Below are 12,848 nucleotides of genomic sequence, written 5' to 3'. Positions count from 1 at the left end.
CATCTGTCACACGTTTCAAGCTCTGCTTGATTGTATGGACTGCCCGCTCCGCTTGACCATCAGGCACGGGCTTAATCGGAGCAGATCTGACATGCTTGATGCCATTGCGGGTCATAAACACGTTGAATTCCGAACGAGTGAAACATGGTCATTGTCGCTGACAAGGACGTTGGGCAAGCCATGGGTGGCGAACATAGCCCGGTGGCTGTGGACATGCTGGATGACATGATTACGCATTCAATCCATTTGGAGTAAGTGTCCATCACTACTAACAACATCTTTCCTAGAAAGGGGCCGGCAAAATCTACGTGGATCCGAGACCACAGTTTGGCGAGCCATGATCACGGACTTAGTGGAGCCTCCCTTGGTGCATTGCTCAGTTGCGAGCAAGTGTTGCACTGATGCACACATCAATGATGCACGAGTCAATGCCGGGCCACCAAACATGCGACCTGGAAATTGCCTTCATCATGGCAATGCCTGGGTGGGTACTGTCTAGGTCTCGTATAAAGGTTTCCCTGCCTTTTTTTGGCAAAACCATGCGATTACCCCATAAGAGTGAATCCGACTGGGTGGACATTTCACCTTTGCATTGGTGAAACGGCTTAATTTCATCTTGCATTTCCCTGGGAACAGCCGACCAGTTCCCATTTAGGATGCAACTCTTTACTAATGATAGCACAGGATCCTGGCTGGTCCAGGTCCTGATCTGGCGAGCTGTGACGGGTGAAACATAGAAATATAGGGCCCAAGTTTCAGCCTCAGTTGCTCCTGATTTTTTGGAGTAACTGGTGTAGAACGGAGTATCTTAGAAATTCAAATTCTCGGCATTTAGTTTACTCCAGTTCTAGTTAGTTAGAACAATTTCACTTTGGAACAGAATTTTTTTTCAAAAGGGCACTTACGCCTTTCAAAGTTTTGTCAGTGAAAACTTACTCCAAACTAACTTAGAATGGAGTAAGTGAAGATTTTTGTACGCTCGAAAAAACCTTGTCTACACTTTAGAAAAATCAGGCGTAGGTTACAAATCAGGCGTAGGGAATGCAGGGTGGGGGGGTTTAAAAGGGAAGTTTGCAAACATTAAACACTTCAGTTTTACAAATAAGGAGCCATCATCAATAATAAATGATAAAAACATCAATAAATCAACCAATAAAATCAAAAAAAAATTAATAAATGTTTTTTTAAAAATCAATAAATAAAACATTTTCTACTTACCGACTGCAGCACCGGGATGCCCCCCCCCCCCCCCCCCCAGTGTGTCGCTGTCAGTGTCTCTATCTGTGTGTGTGTGTGTCTGACGGGAAGGGGGGGGGGGGGGGGGGGAGGAGAAGAAGAAGAAGGGGGGGGGGGGGAGGAGAAGGAGAAGGGGGGTGGCGGGCTGAGCCCAAGACTTCGGGCAGGGCCCGTCCCCAGTACCAGATTTACAGGTCGGTGGCGTTGGGTCGGGTCTGGAGAGCGGGTCGGGTCGGGTCCGGGGGGTGGGTGTGTCAGGAGCACGGGTCGGGGGGGGGGGGGGTGGTCCAGTCCGGTCCAAGGGCGGGGGGGGGGAGCGAAGCGGGAGTCGAGTCGGGTCCGGAGAAAGCAGGAGCTGGGCGTGGGAGACAGCCATATGCACGCAGCCCCAGTGAGGCCATTCGGCCAGGGCTAGGGGCTGCGTGCTTCAGGCCCCTCCCACACAGTTTTGGCCGCCTGGAGCTACTGCACATGCGCGCCCACTGTAGCGCACATGTGCAGAGGTCCCAGCACTGTTTTCAGCGCAGGGACCTGCCTCCGCCCCCTACAGCTCATGCGGTGCCGTGCCCGACTCCAGAGGACCGGCAGGGAGCCGGAGAATCTGCAAGTTTTTTTTAGGCGCACTTTGTGGCGCGAAAAATGGGCGTCCAGGTCGGGGCTGCGCCGTTCTAGGCGCGGCCCGAAACTTGGGCCCAATGAAACATAGAAAATAGGTGCAGGAATAGGCCGTTCGTCCCTTCGAGCCTGCACCGCTATTAAATAAGATCATGGCTGATCCTTCCCTCAGTATCCCTTTCCTGCTTTCTCTCCATAGCCATTGATCCCCTTAGCCAGAAGGGCCATATCAAACTCCCTCTTGAATATATCCAATGAACTGGCATCAACAACTCTCTGTGGCAGGGAATTCCACAGGTTAACAACCCTCTGAGTGAAGAAGTTTCTCCTCATCTCAGTCCTAAATGACCTGCCCCTTATCCTAAGACTGTGTCCCCGGGTTCTGGACATCCCCAACATCGGGAACATTCTTCCCGCATCTAACCTGTCCAGTCCCGTCAGAATCTTTTTTGTTTCCATGAGATCCCCTCTCATCCTTCTAAACTCCAATGTATAAAGGCCCAGTTCATCCAGTCTCTCCTCATGACAACCCAGCCATCCCTGGAATCAGTCTGGTGAACCTTCGCTACACTCCCTCAATAGCAAGAACGTCCTTCCTCAGATTAGGAGATCAAAACTGAACACAATATTCCAGGTGAGGCCTCGCCAAGGCCCTGTACAACTGCAGCAAGACTTCCCTGCTCCTATACTCAAATCCCCTTGCTATGAAGGCCAACATACCATTTGCCTTCTTCACCACCGGCTATATCTGCATGCCAACTTTCAATGACTGATGAACCAGGTCTCGGTGCACCTCCCCTTTTCCTAATCTGCCGCCATTCAGATAATATTCTGCCTTCGTGTTTTTGCCCCCAAAGTGGATAACCTCACATTTATCCACATTATACTGCATCTGCCATGTATTTGCCCATTCACTTAACCTGTCCAAGTCACCCTGCAGCCCCCTTAGCGTCCTCCTCACAGCTCACACCACCACCCAGTTTCATGTCATCTGCAAACTTGGAGATATTACACTCAATTCCATCATTTAAATCATTAATATATATATTGTAAAGAGCTGGGGTCTCAGCACTGAGCCCTGCGGCACTTCACTAGTCACTGCCTGCCATTTTGAAAAGGACCCGTTTATCCCGACTCTCTGCTTCCTGTCTGCCAACCAGTTCTCTATCCACGTCAGTACATTACCCCCAATACCATGTGCTTTGATTTTGAACAACAATCTCTTGTGTGGGACCTTGTCAAAAGCCTTTTGAAAGTCCAAATACACCACATCCACTGATTCTCCCTTGTCCACTCTACTAGTTACATCCTCAAAAAATTCCAGAAGATTTGTCAAGCATGATTTCCCTTTCATAAATCCATGCTGACTTGGACCGATCCTGTCATTGCTTTCCAAATGCGCTGCTATTTCATCCTTAATAATTGATTCCAACATTTTCCCCACTACTGATGTCAGGCTAACTGGTCTATAATTACCCGTTTTCTCTCTCCCTCGTTTTTTAAAAAGTGGTGTTCCATTAGCAACCCTCCAGTCCATAGGAACTGATCCAGATTCGATAGATTGTTGGAAAATGATCACCAATGCATCCACTATTTGTAGGGCCACTTCCTTAAGTACTCTGGGATGTAGACTATCAGGCCCTGGGGATTTATCGGTCTTCAATCCCATCAATTTCCCTAACACAATTTCCCACTTTATAAGGATATCCTTCAGTTCCTCCTTCTCACTAGACCCTTGGTTCCCTAGTACATCCGGAAGGTTACTTGTGTCCTCCTTCGTGAAGACAGAACCAAAGTATTTGTTCAATTGGTCTGCCATTTCTTTGTTCCTCATTATAAATTCACCCGAATCTGACTGCAAGGGACCTATGTTTGTCTTCACCAATCTTTTTCTCTTCACATATCGATAGAAGCTTTGATGTTCCCGGCAAGCTTCCTCTCGTATTCTAATTTCCCCCTCTTAATTAAACTCTTTGTCCTCCTCTGATGAATTCTAAATTTCTCCCAGTCCTCAGGTTTGCTGCTTTTTCTGGTCAATTTATATGCCTCTTCCTTGGATTATAACATTATCCTTAATTTCCCTTGTTCGCCACGGTTGAGCCACCATCCCCATTTTATTTTTACTCCAGACAGGGATGTACCATTGTTGAAGTTCATCCATATGATCTTTAAAGGTTTGCCATTGTCTATCCACAGTCAACCCTTTAAACATTATTTTCCAGTCTAATCTAGCCAATTCGCGCCTCATACCGTAAAAGTTACCTTTCCTTAAGTTCAGGACTCTAGTTTTTGAATTAACTTTGTCACTCTCCATCTTAATAAAGAATTCTATCATATTATGGTCATTCTTCCCCAAGGTGCATCGCACAAGATTGCTAATTAGTCCCTTCTCATTACACATCACCCAGTCTAGGATGGCCAGCTCTCTGGTTGGTTCCTCAACATATTGGTCTAGAAAACCATCTCTAATACACTCCAGGAATTCCTCCTCCACCGCATTGCTACCAGTTTGGTTAGCCCAATCTATATGTAAATTAAAGTCGCCCATGATTGCACACATCCCTTATTTCTTGTTTGTTGCTGTCCCCAACCTGTTGGTGGTCTGTACACAACTCCCACTAGCGTTTTCTGCCCTTTTGTATTCCGTATCTCCACCCATACCGATTCCACATCATCCAGCTAATGTCCTTCCTTACAATTGCATTAATTTCCTCTTTAACCAGCAACGCCACCCCATTTCATTTTCCTTTCTGTCTATCCTTACTAAATGCTGAATACCCTTGGAAGTTAAGTTCCCAGCCTTGGTCACCCTGGAGCCATGTCTCCATGTTGCCAATCACATCGTATCCGTTAACTGCTATCTGCGCAGTTGTTTCGTCCACCTTGTTCCGCATACTCCTCGCATTGAAGCAGAGCCTTCAGGCTTGTCTTAACACACTTTGCCCCTTTAGAATTTTGCTGTAATGTGGCCCTTGTTTTTTGCCTTGGGTTTCTCTGCCCTCCACTTTTACTATTCTCCTATCTTTTGCTTCTGACTCCATTTTATTTCCCTCTGTCTCCCTGCATAGGTTCCCATCCCCCTGCCATATTAGTTTAACTCCTCCCCACCAGCACTAGCAAACACTGCCCCTAGGACACTGGTTCCGGTCCTGCTCAGGTGCAGACCGTCCGGTTTGTACTGGTCCCACCTCCCCCAGAACAGGTTCCAATGCCCCAGGAATTTGAATCCCTCCCTTCTGCACCACTGCTCAAGCCACATATTCATCTGAACTCTCCTGTGATTCCTACTCTGACTAGCACGTGGCACTGGTAGCAATCCTGAGATTACTACTTTTGAGGTCCTACTTTTTAAATTTAACTCCTAGCTCCCTAAATTCGCCTCGTAGGACCTCATCCTGTTTTTTACCTATGTTTTTGGTACCTATATGCACCACGACAACTGGCTGTTCACCCTCCCTTTTTATAATGTCCTGCACCCACTCCAAGACATCCTTGACCCTTGCAACAGGGAGGCAACATACCATCCTGGAGTCTCGGTTGCGGCCGCAGAAACGCCCATCAATTCCCCCTACTATCAAAACCCCTATCACTATAGCTCTCCCACTCTTTTTCCTGCCCTTCTGTGCAGCAGAGCCACTCAGTGCCATGAACTTGGATGCCGCTGCCCTCCCCTGATGAGTCATCCCCCCCCCAACAGTACCCAAAGCGGTGTATCTGTTTGGCAGGGGGATGACCGCAGAGGATCCCTACACTACCTTCCTTGCACTTCTCTTCCTGTTGGTTTTCCATTTCCTATCTGGCTGTGGACCCTTTACCTGCAGTAAGAGCAACTCACTAAACATGCTATTCACATCATTCTCAGCATCGTGCACGCTCCAGAGCGAGTCCACCCACAGCTGCAGTTCCACAATGCGGTCCGTCAGGAGCTGGATACACTTCCCGCACCCGTAGTCGTCCAGCGTCCCTGACTTTCCACATAGTACAGAAGGAGCATAACACGTGTCCGAGCTCTCCTGCCATGACTTAATCCTTAGATACGCTTAAATTGGCAACAATGCTAAAGATTACTTACTGATATTGGAAAGAAGAAAAAAAAACTACTCACCAATCACCAGCCAATCACTTACCCACTTGGCTGTGACGTCACCTTTCGATTTCTTTCTACTTGTTTTTGGCCTTCTCTCCCAGCTGCAGCTGCACTGGTAGGCCTCTCCGACAACCCTGGGCTCGCGCTGCTCCGACCTCCTCGACTGACTGCTCGACTCCCGCTGGCCTTTATAGGCCTCTCCGACGACCCTGGAGTCGTGCTGCTCCGAGCTCCCGCCTCCTCGACTGACCCCTTCTTCTCAAAAGCATCCATGACCAGTAGCAAGTCTGTGGGCTGTGCCATTTCAACCCCAGTGGTGGGTAATCGTAGCCGGCTGAGATCATCGGCACAGTTTTCAGTGCCTGGTCTGTGGCGGATAACAGTCATAAGCAGATAATGTTCGTGCCCATCTTTGGTTTAAATTTCAAGCTCAAACCGATGTCCAAATAGGTATTGGTGCATTTTCTTAACCCCATATACTCATGCTAAGGCCTCTTTCTCAACCATACTATAGGCTCTCTCAGCCAAACAGACCTAGACACGTATGCAACCGGTTGGAGGTTGCCCGATATATTGGCTTGCTGTAACACATAGCCGACCCCATACGATGAGGCATCACAAGCTAGCACTAAACGTTTACATGGGTCATAGTGTACAAGTAATTTATTTGAACATAACAGGTTCCTGGCCTTCTCAAAGGCTGTGACTTGAGATTTGCCCCAAACCCAGTCGTCACCCTTATGTAGCAACATGTGCAAAGGCTCTAACAACGTGCTTAACCCGGGTAGAAAGTTACCGAAGTAGATGAGGAGTCCCAGGAACGAACGTAGCTCCGTCATATTCTGTGGTCTGGGTGCATTCTTGATAGCCTCTGTCTTTGAGTCCGTGGGCCTGATGCCATCTGCTGCAATCTTTCTCCCCAAAAATACAACTTCTGGCACCAGGAAAATACACTCGGAGCATTTCAGCCTGAGTCCCACTCTGTCTAGGCGACTTAGCACCTCTTCCAGGTTGTATAGATGGTCGATGGTGTCACAACCAGTGATCAGGATGCAGTCTTGAAACACAGCGGTGTGGGGAAGAGATTTCAGTAAACTCTCCATGTTTCTCTGGAAAATGGCTGCAGCCAAGCGAATTCCAAAAGGGCACCTGTGGTATATAAACAGTCCTTTGTTTGTGTTGATGCACGTCAGTCTTTTCAAAGATTCATCCAGCTCCTGTGTCATGTAGGCGGAGGTTAGGTCTAACTTGGTGATCGACGTTTCCCCCGCTGCCAACGTTGCGAACAGGTCATCTGCCTTGGGCAGCGGGTACTGGTCCTGTAGTGAGACTTGGTTAATCGTTGCCTTGTAGTCTCCACAAATTCTGACCGTGCCGTTGCTTTTCAACACCGGAACAATTGGACTGGTCCACTCGACTGGTGATATGATTCCTTCGTGTTGGAGTCTGTCCAGTTCAATCTCGACTTTCTCCCTCATCATGCACTGAACTGCCCAAGCCTTGATAGACGGGCCATGCATCGGGGCCTAGATGGACCCGAACCTTGACGTCTGAAGTTGCCGATGCCTGTTTCGAATAGCGAAGGAAACTTGCTCAGCACTTGAGCACATGAGGCGTCATCCACTGAAGATAGTGCTTTGTCGTTCCAATTCCATCTAATCTTTTCTAGTCAGCATCTGCCGAACAGCGTTGGGCCATTGCCTGGAACAATCCACAATGATAGGTCACGCACAGTTCCATCATACGATACCTTCACTGCCGCACTTCCAATGACTGGTATGAGCTCTTTGGTGTAGATACGCAGCTTTGCATTAATCTGGCTCAGTTTGGGCCTTTGTGCTTTATTGCCCCACAGTTTCTCGAAAGCCTCCTAGCTCATTATTGACTGACTCGCATCCGTGTCCAACTCCATGGATACTGGAACTCCATTTAATTTGACTTTCAGCATTATAGGAGGGCTCTTGGTGGTGAATGTACATACCCCATACACTTCTTCCTCAGGTTGAGTTGCCTGTGCCGCATGACCCACACCGGATCAATCATCCTCTGCCATGTTGAGTGTCGCAGCACGTTTGCGCATTCGCTGGAGGTGCCCTATTGTTGCACAGCCTTTGCACACGTAGTGCTTGAATCGACATTGATGGGCCCGATAATTACCCCTACAGCGCCAACACAGTGCTAATGGATTCACATTCACCCCCAATGGCGGAATTTGAGTCAGCACAGGCCTTGCAGCCAAACATATAGGCCCTGCCATATGCAGTTCGGCTTGCTAGCGATGTTATTTTATGCACAGTACTTGCCATTGAGCTTCGATGTTGAGAAGATATCTGTTCGGTGTTAACGTCCGTGGCCATGCATGCCTGGGCGAACGCGATGGCCCTGCTCAGGTCTAGGGTTTCGGCAGCCAGCAACTTTCAAAGAATATCCTCATGGCTGATGCCAAGCTCAAAAAAGTCCCGCAGCATTTCCTCTAACGCAGCTCCAAAATCACAAGGTCCCGCGAGGCGCCTCAGGTCAGCGACATAATCTGCCACATCCTGGTCCCCGGAGCGATGGTGCGTGTAAGAATGATACCTGGCCATGAGGATACTTTCCTTCGGCTTGAGGTGGCCCCGAACCAGCATGCACAACTCTGTATAATCCTTTACTGTTGGTTTTGTCGTTGTGAGCAGATTCTTGATGAGGCTCTATATTTTAGGCCCACAGATGGTGGGGAGAACCGCCCTGTGCTTGACTGCATTAGTGACTCCTTCCAGCTCGTTGGCCACGAAGTACTGGTCAAGACGCTCGACGAAGGCTTCGCAATCATCACCCTCTACAAATCTCTCTAATATTCCAATGGCAGCCATGGTTGCGTGAAGGTTCGTATTCTGTTACTCATCGCCAATTGTTATGTATAGAAGAACTCCACGAGGCCGAGTACTAGTTGCTAAACTTAGTGTGACCTTAGTCTTCTTTATTACAACTCCAGAGTGCCTAAACAACATGGCAGCCACCCTTTTATACTAGCCCTGTACGTGTGTGCAGGTGACCATTAGGACTCCAACAGTCGCGCCCTCTGGTGGCAAGTAATACATACATAACAATCTTATCGAAACATAAGATTATGAGGGGACTTGACAAGGTGCATGCAGGGAGGATGTTCCCACTGATAGGGCAGTCTAAAACTAGGGGGCATAATCTTAGAATAAGGGGCCACCCATTTAAAACTGAGATGAGGAGGAATTTCTTCTCCGAGGGTTGTAAATCTGTGAAATTCGCTGCCTCAGAGAGCTGTGGAAGCTGGATCATTGAATAAATTTAAGACAGAGATAGACAGTTTCTTAACTGATAAGGGAATAAGGGGTTATGGGGAGCGGGCAGGGAACTGGACCCGAGTCCACGATCGGATCAGCCATGATCGTATCAAATAGCAGAGCAGGCTCGAGGGGCCTTATGGCTTACTCCTGCTCCTATTTATGTTCTTATGTTCTTATGTTCTTATGTGCCTTCTCCATAAGAGGCAGCACTTGTTCTTAGTGATGAGAAGGGCCTTGAGATAAGAAGAAAGGGAGAAGTTAGGGTGGCTGGATAGCAGCACATGAAAGGCTTGAACGTACTGGTTGAGGCCTTGAAGGTGCAGAGAAGAGGAGGTATGGGTTTGAGCAATTGATAGCAAATGAGAAGAGGATGGCATGAGTGGCAGCAGTGAATGGGAGGAAGTGGGGTGTGTGTTAATACTGAGGATGAGAGGTGATACAGTGACCCTCACTGCTGACAACAGTACCTCCAGGGAGGCACCAGACAACCTGGGGACCACCTTCCTCTCTTGTCAGCCATCCTGAAACCACCTAGCTTTCCTGTAGCAGCTTCCACCGATACTATATTTAAGTGAATGCAGCCTCCCACCATGAGGTACATTGAAGCCTTAAATAGCAGCCGAGAGTCGCACTGGAAATTGCACCATGCCAGGCAGCAGCTACATCATGGGCCCACCAGCCAACCCATCTTATGGAAATGACGGCCCAACCTTAACCTCAGACTTGCTTCTGGGTGCACCGCCTATTTTGGTGTTCGCATGCATCATTCCCGCCCTCCTGTTAAAATTCAGGGCAACCATTGCTTTATCTATCTTGTTTTTAAATATGTTCCACTACTGGTCGACTGTTTAATCTTTCATTTATTTCCAACTAATTATTCTGGGCCTTTGATTCCACTGTATTTAACTAATTTCCAATCAGACACCTTCATCTTTGACTCTTGTTTTTCTTTATGTATTTTCTATGCCTCCTTAAATAACTTATGTTCATTTATTTCCCAAGCGTGTCCCAATTTCAGGTCACTTATCCTGTTTCATTATCCGGAACAAGATCAAGTATGCAACATATTAATTAAGAAAACAAGTCTAAATACACCCTAGAAATTCCAGTCCTTGGCACTCCCTCCAATTCTTGCACATTTTTTGTGTGTTGGTGATGAACACGGAACAGTATTTGAAGTGTGGTCTAACTAGTGCTTTGTAAAGCCCAAGCATAAATCTCTGAAGATTTGTACTTTACTGTGATAACTGTTTATCCCATCTTTTTTTTTAATGCATTGCTCCATGTTGACTTGGCATTGAAAGTAGAGAGTCCACTTTTATTACCCAGTTTAACCCCATTCATTGTATAGAGGCACAATTTTATTTAATTCAGTTTTCTATTTGTTTGCCCAATTTCATAGCCTTTATGTAAATCTTTTGTGACATCCTCTGTCTGTACATTGAAATGAATGGAACAAAAACTGGGTACTTCTCCAATGGGCGATCAGCATCGCCCTGATACTCTCCAGGCGACAAAGGTGAAACTGATCCTGATGTTACAGCAAGGCCACCCTTTACCTCAGCAACTTCAGGAGAGGAGGGGAGAAAAGGGAGGGGGATCTGCAAGCTAACCTCAAGCTGACATTCTTCAGTTTAAATGAGGAACTCTACTGAGCTAATTTAATGTTCAACAACAACTTGTATTTATATAGCATCTTTAATGTAGTGAAGTGTCCCAAAGTGCTTCATAGGAGTATTATAAGACAAAAAAATTGACACAGCCACAGAAGGAGAAATGAGGACAGCTGAGTAAAAGCTTGGTCAAAAAGGTAGGTTTTAAGGAGTGTCTTAAAAGGAGGAGAGAGAGGTATAGAGGTGGAGAGATTTAGGGAGGGAATTCCAGAGCTTCGGGTCTAGACAACAGCAGGCACAGCCACCAATGGTTGAGTGATTATAATGAGGGATACTCAGAGGGCAGAACTAGAGGAGCACAGATATCTCAGGAGGATGTGGGGTTGGAGGAGATTACAGAGATAGGGAGGGGTGAGGCCATGGAGGGATTTGAAAACAAGGATGAGAATTTTGAAATCAAGGTGTTGCTTAACTAGGAGCCAATGTAGATCAGCAAGCACAGGGGTGATCGATGAACGGGATTTGGTGCGAGTTAGGACATGGTCAGCCGAGTTTTGGATGACCTCAAGTTTATATAGGGTAGAATGTGGGAGGTAAGGCAAGAATATGTTGGAATAGTCAAATCGAGAGGTAACAAAGGCTTGGATGAAGGTTTCAGCAGCAGATGAGCTGAGGCAAGGGCGGAGATGGGCGATGTTATGGAGGTGGAAATAGGTGGTCTTAGTTATGCCGTGAGTAGGTGGTTGGAAGCTCATTTCAGGGTCAAATATGACACCAAGGTTGTGAACAGTGTGGTTCAACCTCAGACAGATGTTAGGGAGAGGGATGGAGTCAGTGGCTAGGGAACGGAGTTTGTGGTGGGGCTCAAAAACAATGGCATCGGTCTTCCCAATATTTAATTGCAGAAAATTTCTCCTCATCCAGAATTGGATATTGGACAAGCAGTCTGACAAGTCAAAGACTGTGGAGGGGTCGAGAGAAGTGGTGGTGAGGTAGAATTGGCTGTCATCAACGTACATTGGAAACTGATGCTGTGTTTTCGGATGATGTCACCAAGGGGCAGTATGTAAATGAGAAATAGGAGGAGCCAAGGATAGATCCTTGGGGACATGAGGTAACGATGTTGGAGCAGGAAAAGAAGTCGTTGCAGGTGATTCTCTGGCTGGAATTAGATAGGTAGGAAGGGAAACCAGGTAAGTGCAGGCTTCATGGCGTTGGAGAAGGATGGAATGGTCAACCATATCAAAGGCTGCAGACAATTCAAGGAGGACCAGGAGGGATAGTTTACTTTTGTCACAATCACAAAGGATGTCATTTGTGACCCTTGATGAGAGCCGTTTCAGTACTGTGGCAGGGTCGGAAACCAGATTGAAGGGATTCAAACATGGAGTTCCGGAAAAGATGGGCATGGATTGGGGAGGCGACATGTTCAAGGATTTTGGAGAGGAAAGGGAGGTTGGAGATGGGCCAGTAGTTTGCAAGGACGGAGGGGTCAAGGGTTGAGTTTTTTGAGGAGGGGGTGATGATGGCAGATTTGAAGGAGAGGGGGACAGTACTTAATAGAAGAACATAAGAAATAGAAGCAGGAGTAGGCCATTTGGCCACTCGAGCCTGCTCCGCCATTTAATAAGATCATGGCTGATCTGATCATGGACTCAGCTCCACTTCTTCCCTGCCCGTTCCCCATAACCCTTTACTCCCTTATCACTCAAAAATCTGTCTATCTCCGTCTTAAATATATTCAGTGACCCAGCCTCCATAAGTTCCGGGAAAGATGGGCATGGATTTGGGCGGCGATGACTTGGGAGGATGAAGATGGGGTGGTAATTTGCAACAATAGAGGGGCAAAGGGTTGTTTTTTTGAGGGGGTGATGGCAGATTTGTTGGGGGGGGGGGGGGGGGAAGTACCCGAGGAGAGGGAACCGTTAACAGTATCCGCTAACATGGGGGCCAGGAAGGAAAATTAGATGTTCAGCAGTTTAGTGGAAATACGGT

This window comes from Pristiophorus japonicus, chromosome 8 (assembly GCF_044704955.1).
Source record: "Pristiophorus japonicus isolate sPriJap1 chromosome 8, sPriJap1.hap1, whole genome shotgun sequence".
NCBI lineage: Eukaryota > Metazoa > Chordata > Chondrichthyes > Pristiophoridae > Pristiophorus > Pristiophorus japonicus.
The sequence above is the reverse complement of the archived record's forward strand: the minus strand, read 5'-3'. Positions refer to the sequence as shown.